General features: G+C 46.2%; 1 protein-coding gene across 2 annotated transcripts in view; it reads left to right on the top strand.

Annotated features, from left to right (window-relative positions):
- The first annotated feature begins 534 nt into the window (after positions 1-534).
- Positions 535-21,989, top strand: part of LOC122371246 (RYamide receptor-like) — a 48,266-nt gene continuing 26,811 nt past the window's right edge. Inside the window, exon 1 of one of the 2 annotated variants that reach the window (XM_043347421.1) lies at positions 535-851. The gene's annotated coding sequence lies outside the window, so the exon portion shown is untranslated. Of the gene's footprint in view, positions 852-21,302; positions 21,389-21,989 lie in introns of those variants that run through there. The other variant, XM_043347422.1, reaches the window with a different exon arrangement.

The following is a 21,989-nucleotide window of genomic DNA, read 5'->3' on the forward strand; positions in this document are numbered from 1 at the left end:
CCAGAGACCACTGATGACATCAGAAATCAGGTCGAGGATAATTATCTAATTCCCAGCACCGGTATAATCATATAAAACAGTATGAGCACCACAGCCTCAAAGCTGTAAGATCGGACATTGCTTTGCAAACAGCGCACAGCTTGTTCTACAGCACCGGTGGCCGTGGAAGCATCCCCAAAGCAGAGACGTAAAGAAAGCAGGTATAGACTCCACCTCAGCTAACGCTTAGTGGCCGTCTCAGCTACACATTTCCGAAGTCTGGAACTACCCAGAGTTATAAGCTCTGACTGGTGTATTTTGTCGATGAATAACGCTTATGGAATAACGTTACTAGCACTCCCGGCCCAACGCCTCAGCGTACACCTTCCTCCCCTCGCGGCCGCCACGGCGGCTGTGGCAGCATGCAGTGCAGGCTAGAGCCACATCTCGGTCCGCCCTGCAGTCGTCTCAGATAAGATAAACACAGCTCTCGGCATTGCCACCTGCAGCGGGCCGTTAGCACAGCGCCGGCGGGGGCTCGGCCGCGACCCATCCAGGTGCGCAGTGAAGGTCGCGAGGTGCGGGTGTTTGCAGCTGAAGTGGGGAAGTGGCGCCTCATCTGTGGGTACGAGTGGCAGTGAGGAGGTGCTAAGCTGTTCTCATCACGTGTGGAACGCTCGTGTTCTCAGCGGTTGCTCGTGGTTAATGACGTTATATGCCGTTATATTCGGTGCTGGTGAACGTGAGTGGTTGTGTACGACACTTCTGGTCTCAACAGCATGGCTGTCGCAGTGGACTACAGCTTCCCGGAGTGCTGGACCTAGTTGCTGATTTACGTCATGGCGACCGACGTCACATTCCTTATGACACAGGTGGGTACCAACTACCAACTAATTGGATGGACTGAGAGAATATTACCTGGGGAGCCATCGAAAAGTGGCTGGTAAGGTTTCTTACTTATGAAACCACAGAGGTTCTTCCCAGAGTTGTCAATTGCCATCATTGGGCAAGGTATTTACCTAGAATGGTAACCAAATGACATTACGGGGAAGGTAAGTACGTTGGTCTTGATTTAGCAACACCATTCTCAGCAAACGTGATTGTCGCAATCAAGTACAGCAGCAAAGAGCAGTGAAAAAAGAGGACGATAATGCGTAAAAGCTATGGCTCTTATCGCTAGGACTTCAGTACCAATACAGGGCAAACTCTGGAGATCTACTCATCAAAATACTTCGATGACGTACATGCGCTGGTTTGTCCCAGCCAGCCACCCCGCATATCAGTCAACAGCGTGGTGTAAAACTATGCCATTGGTAATCGGGCAAAGGAAAAAGGCTGCTGCGAGTTGCAACTTTGGTAACGTCAACGACACCTAAAAACTCACCATCACGCGAAAACCAGTTGTCATGCCTTCTTTCCCACGCGACAATCCTGCTCCGTCAAAAAGGTTCATCGGCACAATGCATGTAACTGCAACGTTTATACGACCTGACCCTAAACATTCCCCTAAATCCCGCAGAACAAGTATCCCAGCCACCAATCAATGCACCACGCCTGTTGACAGCTGTTTTCATCTGGCAGCCTCCCGTTGCACCACATAAACTGTGTTTTCTGTCGACAGCTGCCACGCCTCTGTCATCCAACCGATCACACTGATGTTTATGTTCAGTGGAGCAACAGAGGCTGATATAGAGCCTGAGTCACCGAACGAGGGTGGGGAAGTCGTGAGCGTGACATCCTGTGGGCAGGTCGCGCAGGGTCACCTGGTGTGACGTGCCATGACGTTTATAGGACATCGATAGCAGACAGAAATGAATTGCTTAGCCTCCCAGCCAGACAATCGTATTGTGTATTAAATCGGCAATATCAAAATGGTTTTATTTTTTACAATCCAAATTATTCAAAGCAAAATGAACCATGTTAATGCTAAGTTACTGGTTAATTTCATCATTATAACAAACCTCAACAGTCATCAACCTATTTAAATATCTGTGGCATTCTAGTTAGCGTTTATATGTCGTTTCCGGGGCGTATCTGATGCCACTTTTCGCACTGCACCGTAGCCTGCTATCATTTCGCCGTGCAGAAAGAAGACAAAGTGCTCCCAGCCTCGTGAGAAACTGCCACGCCTCTGGGAGGGAGGCAGGGAGGGGGACGGGTCGTGTCGGGGCGAGACAGACACCGGCAACCGGTAGGAGAGGTACGGGGACACGGGAGATCGTTATGCAGAGGTCACCAGAGGTCACACACAATACCTGAAACACTGGAGGTCAAAACGTATGTTGCAAACATCGTCAAACGGAGAGTATATCTAATGTAGCCGGTTGTTCTAATAAGGGTTTTCGAATCGACTCATATTACCAGGGCCAAACAACTATATCATACGTTGAAGGTGTTTTATATAGTTATGATACTATTGTAGCATGATACGAATTGCGAGTACAGCTATATTAGTACACAAGCATAACGTAAATAGACCACAGCCTTACAGATGGCCGTACGTCCAACCAAAAATAACTTGTTTTGTGACTCGCTATATATTTGACCGCCTAACCCCGGCATAGCTGGAACGATACACCCGGAAGCAAGCACAAAGGCTCAGCGCCGCTTGAAGTGAGCAACATTTGCCACGGGTCGCTGGAGGTCAGTTGACGTCATGACGTCACTAAATGTCACACACTGCGTCCCAAGTCTCCAGTTGTAAAACGCTGAAGGTGACAGCCATCGGAGAAGATTGTGTGTAACTTGTATGGGAACGCGGTCACCGGCTGAGTTTTAGTAGAACAGTTGGAGGAACTTGTTAGCGGTAGAACAGCTCAAAGAAGGCGCGAAAGGTACACCAAACTGCACAAGTGCCCTCGTTTTATGAAACTGCTTCCGAGTAGCTGACCGTTTAGACCCATTTCACAAATGTTGTGTAACCAATCAAGGCAAAGTTCGAGCAATACATGCAGGTAAACTCGAAAGAGGAGGATATCGGATGATGTTAGTCTTCTATGAGGACAGCAGAAAAAATTACCGGCTCACTTCTATTCATAAAAATTGCACCATATAGGGTGTGCTTTTTCGCAGGGAATCGTTGACTCCTCTACCAGGATCTGAGGGAGAAAATATGAGAACTTCTGATACCATTGGGTCACAAGAGACAATTTTTTTTTTTTATCTATGGTTCTTGCAACATCTGAACGCAAAACATGAAGATAAAAATCACTCTTGGTTCCATGGCATATATAACTATATAACTCGACCAGTCACTTCAACGCCGATTATGTCTGTTGATCTCTCAAAAAAGGCGATGGATAGATGTTTGAATCTTACTAAAGCTATGGAAATTAACACGCGCACCGACGGGGGTTTGCGCCAACTTCGTACCGACGGGGGGGGGGGGCGGATGACCACCCCCCCCCCCCCTGAGATCTCGAGAACGAAGCAAGATAGCGACAAGTGGTAAACGGCATGAGATACGCACGGACAAGGTCTACAATTTTTACTCAGGTCATTTGTCAGGTCAAAGATAACGTCACAGGGGGTCAAAAAAGTTAAAATGGCCGCGCTAGATATGGAAAGAGTTTTTCTCGAATAACTTTCGATCTAGTCAAGATAGGAACAATCTAAGGGCATCATCGTGATCCTCTCGTTAATCCGCATCGAATGATGTATATGTTGACCTCGAAAGGTCAAGGTCAAAGGTTGACCTCAGGTCACGTGACCTCGAGGTCATCATGTATATCATTCGATGCGTCTTGACGAGCTGAACACAATGAGACCATCCGCGCGGCTGTATATCTTGTTCCTGTACGGAGTTATTAACAAAAAACCGTTGGTGACCTTTGATGACGTCACATGACCTTACAGCTGCCCAACAGCAGAACAGACGTCAAGGTAGTGAAGGTTGATCGTATATAAAGTCATGTATGGTATATTGGGCCATTCCGACTCGTTTTAGTGGTAAAAACAGGGAGTTGATTTTTCCCCCATTGACTTATAATGGGGAGGTCGCGAAATTGACCTGACCTTAGGTCACCGATATCACAATTCCGAGACATACAACTTGTAGCTACTAATGACCTAATAACATCCTGCGACTTTCAAAGGCCTCCGACATCTACTGTAGCTCTGGCACGGTGACAAATTTGCAAAAAAGTGACTTGAGGTTGGGTCATTCAAAGTGACCTGCTGACCTGACCTTTGAAGTTAGGAGGTTCAAACTTGCACACCATGTGTACAATTGATGAGAGAATAGTCGTACTAAATTTCGCGCCGCCAGCGCCGCGCTTTTCTCGATATTCGCAAAAAAACTCAGGGGGGGCGGATATCCGCCCCCCGTCGGTGCGCGTGTTAACCCGCGCCCGGCTGGGGGTCCTGGATTTCCACGCCCTGCTGGGGGGGGGGGTTTGAACACCCCCCCCCCTTGTAACTTGGCTCCTGGGCCACGTAGCGATACGCGGAAGGCGGCGTTCGAAAGAGCGTCAAAAATAATGACGAAATCACTTCAGTCAATTTTTTGGTCAGGTCAAAGGTCAGGTCACCAGAGGTCATTATTTTTTGGTCAGGTCAAAGGTCAGGTCACCAGAGGTCATTGAAGGCAAAATTTCGCCGATTTCCAGGTCGAATGTCGAAAATTTCCAAGAAGCCAACGCATAACTCGGGAACCAATAGAGCTACAGCGCCGCGGAAAAGCGCATTCGATAGCCCTATTAACGCCCTTTCTGAGTAATTCTCTCAGATTTGACCTAACGTCAACGGTTTTGCCTGCAGGGGGCAAAAACTGCAAAAATAGCCGATTTTTTTCGGAAACAGTTTTTCTGCAATAACTTTTGACCAAAGCCCTGTACGAGCTTACTTTTACCGGCATCGTGTTCCTCTCGTCAAGACGCATCGAATGAACTATAACTTGACCTTGAAAGGTCAACTTGAAAATTTGACCTCAGGTCAAGGTCATGACCTGACCGGAAAGGGTCATGTTGCATATCAGTCGATCCGTATCGTCGAGCTGAACACATCTAAGGCGTTTTCATCGCTCTAGCATGCCTCTATCAAAAGTTATTTGCGAAAAACTGTTAGATACCATTTTTTTTTCTAAGATAGTCCGTTACCCATGATCAGGTAACCAGGAGTGCCCCCTCCCACAGTCCCGGCGACGCACAGAGACCTTACTTTAACACCAGGTAACGTAACAAATTGATCAAGTCGCGGCACTCCCTGCTAAGAAGTGGAAAATATAAATAAAATATAACGCATGCAATACTACTAAAAAATGTTAGTAAGTACGCCAAAAAGGAGGAAAGTAGTCATTGCCAAGTGAAGCAAAATGACTGCCCACTATACCAACACAAGCAACTATCATTTATACCAGTGTTAGTAATTAACGCAATACGCATTCATACTCAAGGTGGGGAAAAGCATGCCTGGTCATGTTCTTGCAAGGTTATTTTTATTGCCGAAACCCTTGGCTCCGTCCGGCTAAGCTAGGCTTGTTGCCAGACAGAACCTCAGGAAACAGCACGGACTAGAGTATTATAAGAATTAGTACAATAAGTTGTATAGATGTCAATGTAGGTAATGCATGTAACCTACATTCAATTTGCATATTTACCATGAGGTAAATATGCAAATTGAAATAGACAATGATTGAGAAGGGTGGCACACAAGGATTTATTGTAGTTGGTATTTAATATAGGTATATACGAATCGTTATGTTGTGTACATGCATGGCATGCACATACGTACATACATGCATATGCATATGTATCATGTACGCGAAACATACACACATACATACACACACGACACATATGCATCCCACAAACCAAAGTGGGTAATATGTACTATTTCCAACGCAGAGTACACCGTGGAAATAGCACATATTTATACAAACCCCTAACGATATACGAACAGTATAGCTATACACAATATATAGGTAGGAATAATGTTTGTCGCTATGAGGTTGATTATTCTTATTATTTGTTTTGATTGTTCATTAATTGTTCATATTTATCTTAAGTGTTGTATGAATCAACAAAGTGTCTGCGTATCACCTTCTTTATTATTTGTTTTGAAGATGGAATATGATAAACAGTTGTGAAAAGAGGTGCAACAATGCTATTCCACAATCTAGGACCTAGAAATCTGATAGTAAATAGTCTGTAGTTGCGATTAGAGAAGGGCTGGTTGAAGTGAGTGGTACGCCTCGTGCCGGCATGGTTTTCGGGACTCAAATCAAACAGGTTGTTAATTTTTTCTGGAAGTTGTTCTTTAATAAATTTGTGCATAACAAGAAGCATATGAGATCTCGCTATATCAGTGATCCTTAATAAGTTATATTTTTTGAAAATAGGCACAGAGCTCTGAGGTGGGTAAACTCGTTCAATTAGTCTGACAGCTCTCTTTTGTAATATGATGAGTTTTTCTAACTGAGCATGGTAATTATTTCCCCAAACGATACAGCAATAGTTAAGATATGGAAGAATTAGGGCATTATACAAAAGGAGGGTCGTTCTCTTATCAATATAGAAGCGTACTCTTGCCATTATTCCGATGTTCCTGCTAACGATATTTGATGTATAGTCTATATGTTTTGTGAACTTCAATGACTTATCGATGAAGACTCCTAAATATTTGATAAACTCTTTCTCTTTAATTTCAGTTGAATCAAGTACTACGTTTACTTTTAACCCTGAAGACTGAGTTGCATAATGCTGTGTGAAAGTTTTTGTGCCGTTTAGAGAAAGAAAGTTTGCATGAAACCAGTTACTGACTTTTTCAGTAACTTCATTTACAGTTCTTTGTAGGCTATGTATGCATTTATCTTTAAATATGATTGCAGTGTCATCTGCATAGGAGAGGCAAGTTACGTCAGGACTGATGTTTGGTAAATCATTTATATATAATATAAATAACAGAGGACCCAAGATCGATCCCTGTGGAACTCCCATAGTAACATTTTTGACAGATGAGTATGCTTTTCTTATTTTCACACATTGCTTCCTTTCTTGCAAGTATGAAGATAATATTTGTTGTGATTTGTGTCTTATACCATACCTTTGTAGTTTTTGTAGTAGCAAATCAATGTGCACCGTATCAAAAGCTTTTCTTACATCTAGAAATAAGCCGAGCGCAAAGTTGCCCTCTTCAAAGGCTTTAGTAATTATATCTTGTAGAAGAAGAATCGGCATATAAGTTGACTTTCCTTTTTGAAAACCAAATTGATTACAGTGAATAATGTTGCTTCTGTTAAGATGCTCAATGAGCCTTCGGTATATTAGTTTTTCAAGTATTTTTGAAATAAAGGGTAAAATGCTAATTGGTCTATAATTACCCACTTGCTTTTTATCGCCATCCTTAAATATTGGTTTGATGATTGCCACTTTTAGGGGTGATGGAAATTCAGCTTTGCTTAAACAGGTGTTCAAGAAGTAAAGTAAAGGATTTAGTATGGCCTTGTATGAAGCTTTAAACAATTTAGAGTTAATGTTGTCGATACCAGCACCGACATTTTTCAGTTTATTAACTATATCGATAAGTTCTTGTTCATTTGTAAGAGTTAAATCCATTTCTTCATGCACGAATGGTACTTCGCTCAGTGGGTCAAATGGTGAAGGTGGTATCCTTTTCCTTAAAGTTTCACCTATCTCGGAAAAGAATTTGTTAAAGGTTTCTGCAATATTTTGATCATCAGTTACTGTTTTGTCATTGCCATCTGAAACTTCGCAAGGAATGTCATCAGTTTTGTTGCCAGTGTTTATCAAAGATTGTATAGTTTTCCATGTTTCTTTGGAGTTGCCAGAGTTTTTATTGAACTCATTAATGTAATACAATCTTTTGGCAGACCTAATGACGCGCGTGAGAATGTTCCGATATTGATTGTACTGAGTTGTATTATTATGTGAAGGATTTTTTAGCTTATTTTTAAACAACTTGTTTTTTTGGGTAATAGAGGTAAGAATAGCTGGAGAAATCCATGGCATCCTCGGATGGTCTTTCCTGGTGAATCTTTTTGTGTAAGAGAAGGCTGTTATACCATTGTTGTATGTTTCAATTATTTTGTTTGCCATGGTATTAGTACAAGTTTCTTGATAAATATTTCTAAGTTCATTTGATATATAGGATTTGAATTCATCAATCTTCCTATAATCAAATATCTGTTGCTCATTAGTCAATTTTATTTGCTCCTTAGCAGTGTTTATGTGAACATTTAGAGATGCATAGATAGGAAAGTGATCGGATAGATCACTTAGGATAATGCCCGAGTGTGCCACCCTTGTCAAATCATTGCAGAAGATGTTGTCGATAAGAGTGTGAGATGGGTGGCAGGAGCGTGTTGTTTTTGAAATGGTAGGGAAAAAGCCATGAGACAGTTGGTTATGTAGAAAAGCTTGAACAGCTGGATTGGATCCAATTGAGAAAAGATCAAAGTTAAAGTCACCAGTAATCAGAGTGACCTTGTTAAGATTGCTAAGCCAAATGAGTAGTTTTTCAAGTTCTTCATTGAACTGATGTTTGTCAGTACTAGGTGATCGATATATTTGACATATGATGAGACATGTATTTTGAATTTTAATCTTTGTGCAAATAACCTCAGCCGTAGTGAATGTAGGACTGTCTAGGCATTCTGGGGACAGATAACTCAGACTGTAGATTGCTGAGCCTCCACCCGCACCAGCTGATCTGCTACAGAATGCAGCCTGGTAGCCTGGCAAATTGTAGCACTTTTCAATATTTTTGGTTAACCATGTCTCAGATATGGATATAACATGCCAAGTAATCGTGGTGTCATTAAGAAGGCTGCAGAGATCATCTAATTTATTGACCAAAGATCGTGCATTTACATGTAATATGTTCAGCTGCTTGTCTGTGTTGCAATTTATAGTTTTGTAAACACTGTTAGGCATATCAAATGAACAGTTCGTTCTTATTTCTTCATACTTTCGATATGAAAATATGCCATTGGTTTCGTCATTGCTTTCATCAAGAGAAACCTAAGATGACCTAAGACCTAAGATGACCTCAGGGCATAAACAAGGGTCATGGACACCATTTTCATGTTCAGTGTGTCTAAACCACTTGTAATTCGGTGTTTGGGAGTGTTTATAATGTCTTTCGTCCAAAAGAGGCGCATTTCAATTTTCTCCCATTGACTTATAATGGGGAGGTCGCAAAATTGACCTGACCTTAGGTCATCGATATTAAAATTCTGAGATATACATTTTGTACATGCTATTGCTCTTAGCAATCGCTGAAAGTTTCAAAGCGATCGGTCTTTCGGTGTAGCTATGACAGACATTGAAACTTTTTATGAGGTGAGGCCACTTCAAGTGACCTGGTGACCTGACCTTGAATGACCTTGGTCTGAAATTTTCACAACATGTGTAGAATGGATGTATGATAAGGTGTACCAAAAACGGCGGCGCTCCGCGCCGCCGTTTTTGAGATAGTCGCGAAAAACCACAAGGGGGGTGTTCAAACACCCCCCCCCCCAGCAGGGCGCGGGTTAAGTTAAGGCACTACCGACTTTTGGTCCCATTCTTTCCATGCAACGCCCATAGGGCTAATTTTAACCCTCGCCGGCCGAGGGGGGGGGGCGGGTGCCGCCCCCCCCATAGGGTTTTTTCGCGATAGCTCCGAACACGCTGGCGATAGAGAGCTGAAACTTGGCATACCTGACCTTTGATCCAAGCCGCATCTTTTGACACCAACCGCATTTTTGGGTCAGGTCAGGTCACTGACCTATGACGTCATAAGTGAACCTCTGCACGGTCTTCAGATGTCGCAACTTCGCAACGCCCTCACTGCCAGAGGAGATGTCACAGGGAAATGAAACTTGCAGGATCTAGTATCCATTATGAGTCTCACAACTTGTATATCTCGGATTTTTCCTAAAGGTCATATGAGGTCAGGTCATTTTCGTGACCTCACCATTATAAGTCAATGGGGAAAAATTCAAACTGCTATTCTGGCGCCGGGAACGATCTCCAACTATCTCAAGCACACAGAATCGTGATTTGATGCACTCCTTGCAAGGTTAGATGCGTCACTTTTGCAATGTTGACCTTCCGTGACGTCATTTATGACGTCATCAAGGTCATATTAGTTTTTCGTCAATAACTCCCGATCAAATTGAGCTAGCGAGTCGGGAAAGCCACCAATGGACTCAGGAAGACCTGCCGAATCGAATGATATGCGACATGACCTCTTTCGACCAACTTCGTGACCTGGGGGTGCTGACCTGACCTTGACCTGAGGTCAACACCCCAAGTTGACCTGACCCGGACAAAAAGTATATCATTCGACGCGCCTGATCAAGGCGAACACGATGCTGCCAAAATCGCGGCTCTGCGGCCGTTTTTTGCGAAGTTATTCACCAAAAACTGAACCGTACCCTGGGGCACTTGACCTGACCTCAGAGGTCACCGGTTGACCTAGGACCTTAAAATCGGGTACCAATCTCTGCGTCTCGTAACGGCGCACACGCTCGTTTTTTCCGCGACGCGCTAGCTCCACCAGGGGCGAAATGGCGAGGGGGGGGTCGTACCCGCCCCCCCCCCCCCCTCGGCCGGCGCGTATGTAGAAAACCAATAGGTCCGGCGAGGGTTAACCCTCGCCGGCACAGGGTTGATGCAACCCCCTCCCCCTAAGGTTTTTCGCGAATAACTCGCTTAAAAAGCGGCCGATCGCGACGAAACTTTCAGTACCCTCGCATTGATCAATTTTACACCTACCCTGAAAATTCATGACCCTGACCCCAATGACCTTTGACCTGTGACCTCTTTTCTGTGACCATGTTTGGCCGAAATCGCGGTTCGGTGCATGTCGGCTCGCATTAGCCGCGCGTTTGCAAGCTTTTCGTGGTTTCAAACGCTCAAAAATGTGATTTGATGTTGCTCCCATGCATTAGGGTGGGTGTCAAGGTCACCTGAATGTCAGGTCAGGTCATTGACCTTTGGTGACCTCGGGTGACCTCGGTTCACTTTTTCGAGTTTTACATGTTTCTCGGCTAGTTTTTGGAGCTGAATTCGAATTTAGCAACCATTTGAACATTTACGAAGTCGTTTTGGTGCCTTCGTAACATGTTACGAAGCTGTCCGAGGCGGTTGACACGTATTACGAATACCCGTCACAACCCCTACCGGTTGACCTGACCTGACCTGACCCGATCTGATCTAAATGCTTAAAGACATCATCTCTGATCAAAACTAACACGATATTCGTGATCAGCACCCCGGAAAACCACATAGCAGCCACACTTTACGACTATCTAACAGGTCCCGATTTTCCCGGTTTTCGGGTCATTGACCTGACCTGGAAGGTCACCCGATGACCTAGGACCTTAAAATTGGGTATCATCGGCTTCCTCTCGTGACGGGCAACACGCTCGTTTTTTCCGCGAAGCTCTAGCTCGATCAGGGGCCAAACGCGAGGGGGGTCGTACCAACCCCCCCCCCTTGTGCCGTCGAAGGACTCAAAATGGCCTGTGCCGGCGAGGGTTAAAATGCCAAAATCAGAGGGGGGCAGGTGTCCCGGTACCCCCCCCCCGTTCCACCGCCTATGCCATTACGATGAAGAAGTAAAGGAAACGTAGCAATCAAACGTGGACATGAATTATGATCATGGAAAGGTGCATGACTACTGTTACGTACCTATGCAACCTTCGGGCGAATCGACTCGAACCAGGCGATCCTTTTTCGTCAGTCGATCCGCCCATAGATGCGTAAATACTGTTCACTGCTTCAGAAATTCTGCCAATTCCCTCAGCAATCCCGTTCACGGTGTTTCGGAGGTGGCCATGATGCTGATCGGTCTCTGTCAGTGCTGAGGGTTTGTCTTCAGCTGTCGCTATTTGATTCTGGCTGCGGTTGTCTTCTTTTACCACTGTTTGAGTTTCTTCATCTTTGGTTCCGTCAGCGACATCCTGACCACGGTCTTCGCCAGCCTGACTCGACTCGAAGTGACCTGGTGACCTGACCTTTAAAGGTAGGAGGTTCAAACTTGCACACCATGTGTAAACTTGATGAGAGAATAGTCGTACCAAATTTTTTCCCGCTATTCGCGAAAAACCTCAGGGGGGCGGACATCCGCCCCCCCCCGTCGGTGCACGTGTTAACCCGCGCCCCGTTGGGCTCTGCCGAGCAACGCGCCCCGTTGCACAGTATGGATTTTTCCGATCTAGCGCCTATTAATTCCAAAAATCTTTTTTCGATTTTTTTTTTATTTTTTTTTGTGTCAGTGGGGCTAAGAAATGTCTGAATTTTTCATATATGACATTGTTTTATCTGCATGTCCACAGCAAAACTAGGAAAAATGCGCCCAAAGTTCACACTCATGCGTGATTACTCAATGGGCTCAGCAAGGCTCGAAAGTATAGTTCAATTTCATTGTCCTGTCCTGTTGGTTGTAATCTTGCGAGGTCTTAAAGTTGCATATCTTCTGAAAGGCACCTTTATTAGGAATTGAATGGCAAACAAAAAGTATGCCACAACCTTACTAAGGTCACAAAAACGCCATTTACAAAAAAAAAACCCTTACAGACACCATATTGAAGGAATGGTTTTCTAAATAAATGTAAGAAATCAACAATGTTTTCCACACTTTTCCACTCCGAAATATATCCTATCGAATTCGCCACTTTCTCCTGCACAAGAAAACGCCTAGTTTGGCTGCCGAAACTTGCCTGAACACGGAATATTCACATTAGAGTATCTTAACCCTCGCCCCGTTGGGGGGGGGGGCATTTTGCCCCCCCCCCTGTGGTTTTTCCTGAATAGCAAGAAAACGGCGACGCACAGCGCCGCCAAATTTTCAGTACCTTCCCGGGCATCAATTTGACACCTTCACAGCAAATTTCAAGTCTTAGGTCACCTTAGGTCAGGAGTTATTGAGGTCAAACTGAGGTCATGTTCGAGCAAAAATGAGCAAAAAACATGCAATCTTGAAACGCTCACCAAATCTACAGTTATCAAGCAATTTCAAAGTTCTTTATATGGTCTAGTAGAAAAAAGCGGCGCTACAAAACTGCTATCTCGGATTTTCAAAATTTTGGGTTTTTGACCCAAAAAATTTCAAAAAAATGATTTTTTTGGCAAAACTAAAAAAAAAATCCAAAATTTTTCCGAATTTCGAAAAAACCGGAATATATGTGATAGTCCCTGCGCTCTTCTATATACATACCAAATTTCAGATCGATATCTCGTTTTTTGGCCAAGCTATAGCAAAAAAACTGTTCAAAAATGATGACGTCAAATTTTTGAACTCAATTTTTAGCGATTCTAGAACTCGTACGGCAAAACAAAGACCACCATTGAACTCCCCGTGACGAGCTGCATCGATTCGATACCCAGTTTATGCAAAAATATCAACTTTGAAATTTGACCTAATTTGACCTGACCTTGACCTGACCTTGACCAAAACGTGACCTAAGCTGGCCCCAAAGGCTGCCTGACCCACATAATCGCATTTGTCATGTAAAATGGACCATAAAACATGTATCACACGACACTTTCATATTGTGACCCCCCAGTGACCTGACCTCTGTGACCTGACCTGGTATCAGTGACCTCAACTAGCAAAATATGTGTTTGAAGAACATTTCCCCATCGATGATTTTCAATGAAATGCATTTTACTCGATTTTACAACGCATTTCTTGACATGCCTGTAAACGGTGAAAATTGGACCTTTTTGACCTGACCTGTGACGTCATCGGTTTGACCTAGGTCAATAAAATTGGGTCACAAGGTAGTTCCCTGATAGGGCTATCCAACACCGTTTGCCGCTTGTCACTAGGTTGCGTGGTTCTCGAGATCTTAGGGGGGGGGCCAAAATGCCCCCCCCCCCCCAACGGGGCGCGTTGCTCGGCAGAGCCCAACGGGGCGCGGGTTAACACCCCCACTCTTGGAGCGCTAGGGCAAACAGCACGATATAGGTATGTTCCGGACATAGGCGAATAATTTTACTTCGTGATTTATATGATGCATATTTTCTGGGACACATTCACTAGGAATAGGATGACAAGCGTAAATTATACATACCGTAACCTTATTAACCATCGCACTTGTGGGGAGGGGGAGGGGGAAGGGGTCGGATAAAACCCCATGGTTTTCCGCAAATTACTCGCGCAAAAAGCGGCCGATCGCGACGAAACTTTCGGTGCCCTCGAGATCATCAATTTTACATCTAACCTAAAAATGTCATGACTCTGACCCAACTGACGTTTGACCTGTGGCATATTTCTCGAGACCATGTTTGGCCAGAATCGCGATTCGGCGTATGCCAGCTCACATTATCCGCGGTTTCCAGTCTTTTTGTGGTTTTAAACGTTCAAATATGTGAAATGATATTGGTGTCATGCATTATGGTGGGTGGCAAGGTCACGTGAAGGTCAAGTCAAGGTCATTAACCTTTTGATGACCTTGGTTCACTTTTTTCGAGTTTTACTTGTTTCTAGAGTAGTTTTTGGTGCTGATTTTGAATTTAGCAGCCATTTGAATATTTACGAAGTAGTTCTGGTGCCTTCGTACCATGCTACGAAGTTATCAGTAGTAGGTGACACCTACTATGGATGGCCGGCAGGACGCCTCCTGTTTGATCTAACCTGACCTGACCCGGCCTGGCCTAAATGCATCAAGACATCGTCTGTGATCAAAACTAACATGAAATTCGTGATCAGCATCCCAAAATACCCCGTAACACCCTAACTTTGCGAAGTTTCAAGAGGTCTCGATTTCCCAACTTTAGTTGGTTCACTTGAAACTTCAGTTTGACTTTAGTTGTTTAGCTTAGTTAGTTTAGTTTAGTTTACTTCACTTTAGTTGACTGACTTGGAAAGTCAACTAAGGACCTTGGACTTTGAAATTTGATATATTCGGCCTCATTTCGTCATAGGCAGCACGCTTGATTTTTCCGCGAAGCTCTAGCTTGATCAGGGGCCAAACGGCTGAGCCGGGGGTCCAATTGAACCCCCTATACTATGTTGATTATGCACATTTACAGGCAAAATTCTTACCAGGACACACCAGCCAACATCTGTGCACAATCTGGCTACAATGCCACCTATGGTTTGCCCTAATACGAATAAAGACGTTGTTCGTGTGATTCGTGGTCGTTTACTCCGATCCAGCACGGCAGACCAAAGTGTTCATGTAATCGTCCCGTTCACTAAGAATTGCGTATCTGATCGTATCATTTCATTAACCGGAGGACCAAAAGAGTTCTTTGATGAATGTCTATTTCTTGAATATTCACCACACAATGCACGTTAATCGTATCGTACGACGCCGGCGCCGTTGCGCCGGCGGAGCCGCGTCGCCGTCGTCGTCGCGTCGCGAACTGCCGAGCCGGCCGGCGGCGGCCGGCCCGGCGCATTGGGGCCGGTCAGCACACATATGTGCTCCAGATGACCCCCCAGGCCCTGTAGAGGACCACGTGGACGGCGGGGCTCGGCCGTGCCCGCCGCGCGCTGCCGTCGCTGTGCGGCACGGTACGTTTTCTCTCGAAGAGACGTGCTAGATCGGAAAAATCCCCACTGTGCGTTGGGGGGGGGGGGGGGCATTTTGGCCCCCCCCTAAGATCTCGAGAACCACGCAACCTAGCGACAAGCGGCAAACGGTGTTGGATAGCCCATCAGGGAACTACCTTGTGACCCAATTTTATTGACCTAGGTCAAACCGATGACGTCACAGGTCAGGTCAAAGGTCCAATTTTCACCATTTCAGCCATTTCCAGAAATGCGTTGTAAAATCGAGTAAAATGCATTTCATAGAAAATCATCGATGGGGAAATGTTCTTCAAACACATATTTTGCTATTTGAGGTCACTGATACCAGGTCAGGTCACAGAGGTCAGGTCACTGGGGAGTCACAATATGAAAGTGTCGTGTGATACATGTTTTGTGGTCCATTTTACATGACAAATGCGATTATGTGGGTCAGGCAGCCTTTGGGGCCAGCTTAGGTCACGTTTTGGTCAAGGTCAGGTCAAGGTCAGGTCAAGGTTCAGGTCAAGGTCAGGTCAAGGTTCAGATCAAATTAGGTCAAATTTCCAAGTTGATATTTTTGCATAAAATGGGTATGGAATCGATGCAAATCGTCACGGGGAGTTCAATGGTGGTCTTTGTTTTGCCGTACGTGGTCTAGAATCGCTAAACATTGAGTTCAAAAATTTGACGTCATCATTTTTGAGCAGATTTTTCGCTATAACTTGGTCAAAAAACGAGATATCGATCTGAGATTTGGTATGTATATAGAAGAGCGCAGGGACTATCACATATATTCCGTTTTTTCGAAATTCGGAAAAAAATTTGTATTTTTTAGTTTAAAGAAATCAATTTTTTGTTGTTTTTTTTTGTCAAAAACCCAAAATTTTGAAAATCCGAGATAGAGGTCTTGTAGCGCCGCTTTTTGTCTACTAGACCATATAAAGAACTTTGAAATTGCTTGATAATTGTAGATTTGGTGAGCGTTTCAAGATTGCATGTTTTTTGCTCTTTTTTGCTCGAACATGACCTCAGTTTGACCTCAATAACTCCTGACCTCCTAGGGTGACCTAAGACTTGAAATTTGGTGTGAAGGTGTCAAATTGATGCCCGGGAAGGTACTGAAAATTTGGCGGCACTGCGCGCCGCCGTTTTCTTGCTATTCAGGAAAAACCACAGGGGGGGGGGGAAATGCCCCCCTTCCCCAACGGGGCGAGGGTTAAAGGCTAAATCAAAAGCTAGGAATCATAAGCGCCATTTATCATCTCAGATACATTGCATACGGATGTCTCACTGCCATCACTTACCGCAGAAGCTCTATTCATGAAGCGTCCCACCAATTACATTCAAAATCCCTCGCGACTGCAATGATGGCTGTGGATGGAATGGTGTTGAAAGGATGAGCTGAATAGTTCGTTAACTGGCTGTGTCATGAACTGCCTCTCCGATGGATGAACGGGTGTCCGAATCTCCATCCAGCCATCTAGAACGACGCTGGTGCCGTTGACAAGGTCAGGACGCAGATAACTTATGCCGTTTGACGCTTATCAAGGGCCGTTAGCAGGCGAAGCACGGGAAGGGCATGATGTTAAAACGGTCATTGTTGATATCCGAGGCGAAAAGTCCGCGTATGGGATTACGTACGGATATACACGTGATGTGATCGGTGATACACATCCGGATATATGCGGATTCATATACGAATACTAAGCCATCCCAGAAATGGAGGACATACTGCAGCTTCGGCACAATTCAACCGCGCAGTAGGGCTATGATCCGAAATAATGCACCATCCAAAAGTGTTGACTTTAAAGCGAATATCGTTACAAGATGCATTAGCGCATGCGTAGCAACCACATTCTAAAAATACACCCTATTAGCGAACAATATTGCAAACAACTTCACCTAAACCATGCACCATTTCCTTTCCACGCGCCACACGATTTTGGCGGCACCAAAAAAGGTATGACATTTTTATGCAAATCCTGGAATTAACATCTTCAAGCCGCACACTAATTCTCGAAGCATACGATAAAGGAGGCAGGCGTCATGGTGAAGTTATGCTGAAGTGAATAAACATTAATATGCATGAGCTTGGACCACTTCTGCCCCATTTTAATTGTTCACTTCGCCTCCATTTAAGCCATATGGCGAAGAGCTGTCCAAAAGTTTACGGTGGAATGGTCGCTACCAATGAACTGGCGCAAGGGCGCACACAAGGGGGGGGGGGGCACACGGGCCCGTGCCCCCCCATTCGAGTTGGGGGGCCCAACTCGAAGGAGGGGGCCCATTTGAGGCGGCCTTCGGCCGCCTCAAATGGGCCTCTAACTAATCCTTAGACCACCGAAGACCGTGTACAAAGGGCCCTCAAATGGCCTTAAAGGGCCCTCAGATGGTCTCAAAAGGCCCTCAGATGGCCTCGAAGGGCCCTCAGTTAGCGTCATAGGGCCCTCATCTGGTGTGTGTCAAAGGGCCCTTAGATGGTGTCAAAGGGCCCTCAGATGGCCTTAAGGAGCCCTCAGATGACCTCAAAGGACTCTCAGATGGCCTTAAAGGGCCCTCAGATAGCCTCAAAGGGCCCTCAGCTAACGTCAAACGGACGTCAGAAGGCCTTAAAGGGTGTCAAAGGTCCCTGAGCTGGCGTCAGAGGGCCATGCCCTTGCGTCAAACGGCTCTCCGAAGGCTCTAAAGAGTCCTTTGCTGGTGACAGAGGGCCCCCAGCTGGTGCCAGATGGCCCCCAGCTGGCGCCAAATGGCCATCAGAAGGTCTCAAACGGTCCTCAGCTAGCGTCAAGCGGCCCTCAAAAAGCCTCAAAGGGCCCTTAGAAAGCCTCAGGGGCCCTTAGAAGACCTCAAGGGCCCTCAGCAGGCCTTGAAGAGCGTCAAAGGACCTTGAGCTAGCGTCAGAGGGCCCCCAGCTAATGCCAGAGGGCCCTGAGCTAGCGTCAAACTTAAAGTGCCCCTAGCTGGTGTCAGAGGGCCCCAGTTGGTGTCAGAGGGTCATCCATTGGCGTCTAATGGCCATCAGAAGGCCCAAAAACACAATCCTCAGCTGGCGTCCAACGGTCCTCAGCTGACGTCAAGAGGACCTCAAAAGGCCTCAAAGGCCCCTCGACTGCTCAAAGGGCCCTTAAAAGGCCTCAATGGGAACTCAAGAGACGTTAAACGGCCCTCAAAAGGCTTGAAAGGGCCCCTGCTGATGGCAAAGGGCTCGCACCTGAGTCAATAAGAGCCTTGTCAAAAAACGGACCTGAGAAACCTTGCCGGCCCTTCTGCGGGACTCCTACACTTACCTGAGTGGCCCCCGTTTACTGAGGGGCCCTGGTTATTGATGGGGTTCCTCGTTACTTAAGGGGCGCCTGGTTACCAGAGGGGCCCATGGTTACCTGGTGGGCCCCTGATCAATTGAAAACCCCTGGTCATCTGAAACGCCCATGATTACCTAAAGGGCCCCTAATCACTTGGATTCAGTGACATAGCAAGGGAGCGAGGGGGTACGTGCCCGTTCTCGGGTTTAGGGTTCCTTCGAAACCGAGGGGCCCTGCGGCGCCAGTTGGTAGCAGAGGGTTCGCGCTGGCCGCACTTCAACTCGGAAGGACACCACAGGGCTTGTGGGGGCACGTTATTGGCTCCTATGTAGCCACAATTATCTTCATAAAGGCCCAATGCCGGTTTCTGAGAGATCTCGCCGGCCGCTCAGGGCCCTAGTAACGGCCAACGAGGGATTGGCTGCTATGGCTCCACATCCGTCTGTGATAGACACACGGTCCACACCAGTGTTTCTAAAGGCACCCACAACGGCAACTGCGAGGCCCCTCACCCCACCTCCAAGGGACCCCCACCAGCGCATCTTAAGGGCCTACATCGGCGGCTCTGAGAGTCCCCACACCGACACCTCTGAGGGCCACGTACCAGTGACTCTGAGGGCCTCTTACCAGCCTCCGAGTGTCCTTGCCAGCCTATGACGGGCCACTTTACACTTGCAGGCCATTTTGCAGGGCCACACACATGCCAATGATGGCCCCACCAGTGTCTCTAAGCCCTAAGACCCCGCAACGGCGCCTGTGAGGACCCAACACCAGCGCATCTGACGGCCTTTCACTGGCACCTCTGAGCGCGCCACACACCGGTGACTCTGAGGAGCTCGCTCGCTTCGCTCGCTCGTAAAATACCATGTAAATTAGGCATTAGTGTACATTAGGCACACTCCTCGGGCATAAATGATACTTTTGCTTGCCGATTTTCCACATTTTCTCATGCAAAGACCGTTTTAAAGAGACCCGTCTGCCAGTGAGACTGGACCCACCGTGCCTTCCTCCTCCCATCGAAAGGTCCTGGATACATCCTTGCCTGAGCTGACCCCGGGCCCCCGGGTGACTCGCGGGCCCGGGGTGCGCGAAAAAAAAAAACATGCTAAAAAAACATGCTAGCGTAAAAATATATATGTTTTGAAAATTAAGCTGGTGCCGAAATAATTGTTTTACCTACCATGCATTGACAAACCAAGTGCTCAAGCTTCAAACCAACCGAAATATAGCCCCGTGGGCCGTATTTTTTTTTGGGGGGGGGAGCCCTTCGGCATGGGGGGCCCAGTTCGAAGGTCGTGCCCCCCCCCCCCATTCAAAAATCCTGTGTGCGCGCCTGAACTGGCGTCGGCCCGAAAAAGTCGAGCGCGCGTTTTCCCTTGTTGAAGATAACAGCGTTGTAAATGTTCATAAACGAGCGATACACATTACATAACTCGGATCCATGAATGCTGTTTTCGATACGGCAGTACTACACGTGGCAGCTGAAGAGCATCAAATTTATACAGTGCATTCAAGTCCAAAGCGCAAAATGAACTATTCAGCCTGGAATTCGGTGGACTTAATATCTCATATGACATCTCAGCCGCCCATTGAATGACATTCAAAAGATAAAGTTCTTTCAAATGGTAAGTCAGCTTTCGATCCCCCAGCTATCATCTTTAATAACAAAGTCATTTCCCGAATTATAAAGGAGCCCCAAACAACGGAGTTAAATCGCAACGTTATCTGATAAAACGATGGTCGACGGAAACAATATTGGCCTGATGACATTGGCGCTGCATTTAAACGGAAATCAAGTAAATGGAACGCAGTTCCATTTGCAGTTCTGTGATCTCTGAAACCCTTTCATAACTGGTTACTTTTTACGTTTATGATACTCGAGAAGTTGTCATTAATTTACACAATATTTCCTATAATACCCATTACTTCCAATTAATGTAGATTTCGATGCAGTTTAAAACAAATGCATGTTTTCTTTCAAGTAAGCATTTGCAAAAATAACATCAAATTCAGCCCAGCTTCGTTGTGCAACATCACTTGTATCGCGTCGTGGTCACGATCAATGTCACGCAACACATCACGTCACGGTCACGAACAGAGTGACCTCATGGTGCGATCGTCACGGCCTGAGTAGCGTCACGACCCCGCTCACCGCTGTCACCACAGTAGCCAGTATGGCCACAGAGCTCCGTATAGGTACCGAGGTCAAGCATACAGAGTTCTATGGTACGCGAGATCTGTATACCAAAGTTAGGCACACAACGGTCCATGGTACGACCAACGCCATCCATCGTGTCTGCGACACCAGAGCATCCTGCGAAGCAACAGGTGTCGCGCCGTCGCGTCGGTCCGACACCTCAGCACTTATCTCCGGGTGCCGGGACGGTCCGTCGGTGCCGGCCGGGTCGTCGCCGGGTCACGCAGGCGCCCACGAACCTCTTCACCGCCCGGGGGGCACTCGAGGGCCAGTTGGCTGCCGGGAGGAGACCAGTCATCTCCGGCCGCTCAGTAGACCTCAGCTGACATCAGTAGACCTCAGTTGACCTCTGTTGACCTCTGCGCAGCCGGAGTGACCTCAGCTGACCTTAGCTGGACCTCGTTGACCACGGTGAACCGAAGGTGACCAGTTTTGTCCGGTGAGAACTACAGCCGTTGTCCCTAAGTACGGTCCCGTCCGATCACTTGTGTCGATTGGCTTCCTGGAAATGCTCTAGCAAGGTTCTCGGGTAACTTACGCGTGGGTGGTGACCCGAATACAAACTAACTGAAATCATTCTGTTGAGGTTTGAGTCAATTTGTTTTATGCATCGTGAAATTGTTTGTGAGTCGTTCTGCCGTGCATGTGATCATTCATTTTGTTTCATGCTTTGAGATGAAAAGCAATCGCGTAATCATCAATTTTGCAACTATAATTAAACCTTGGCCGGCACAGGAAGCTAATGTTACAACATTCCCAAGCCAAACTGAGGCAACACATGTGTGACTAACGCTTATAAAACGCAATCATAAGTGCGCTTTTCAGGCAAGCATTTAGTGATCAACACTCCCACATATTTTCTAACCACATTTTCTTCAGATAAACCGATCAAGTATAGAGTTTGAAGTCATTACGGTCAAAGCGCTGGTCAGCTCATAAGCTTCTCTCAGCAGAAACAGTCCGGGTTCGAGTCGCACTGGCGCTCTATACATGAGAGTTCGAACCGAGGTTGTATGCAGATGGTGGGAGCAGCCACAGCC

Source organism: Amphibalanus amphitrite, unplaced genomic scaffold (genome assembly GCF_019059575.1).
Source record: "Amphibalanus amphitrite isolate SeventyFive unplaced genomic scaffold, NRLGWU_Aamphi_draft 001221F_arrow, whole genome shotgun sequence".
NCBI classification, from domain to species: domain Eukaryota; kingdom Metazoa; phylum Arthropoda; class Thecostraca; order Balanomorpha; family Balanidae; genus Amphibalanus; species Amphibalanus amphitrite.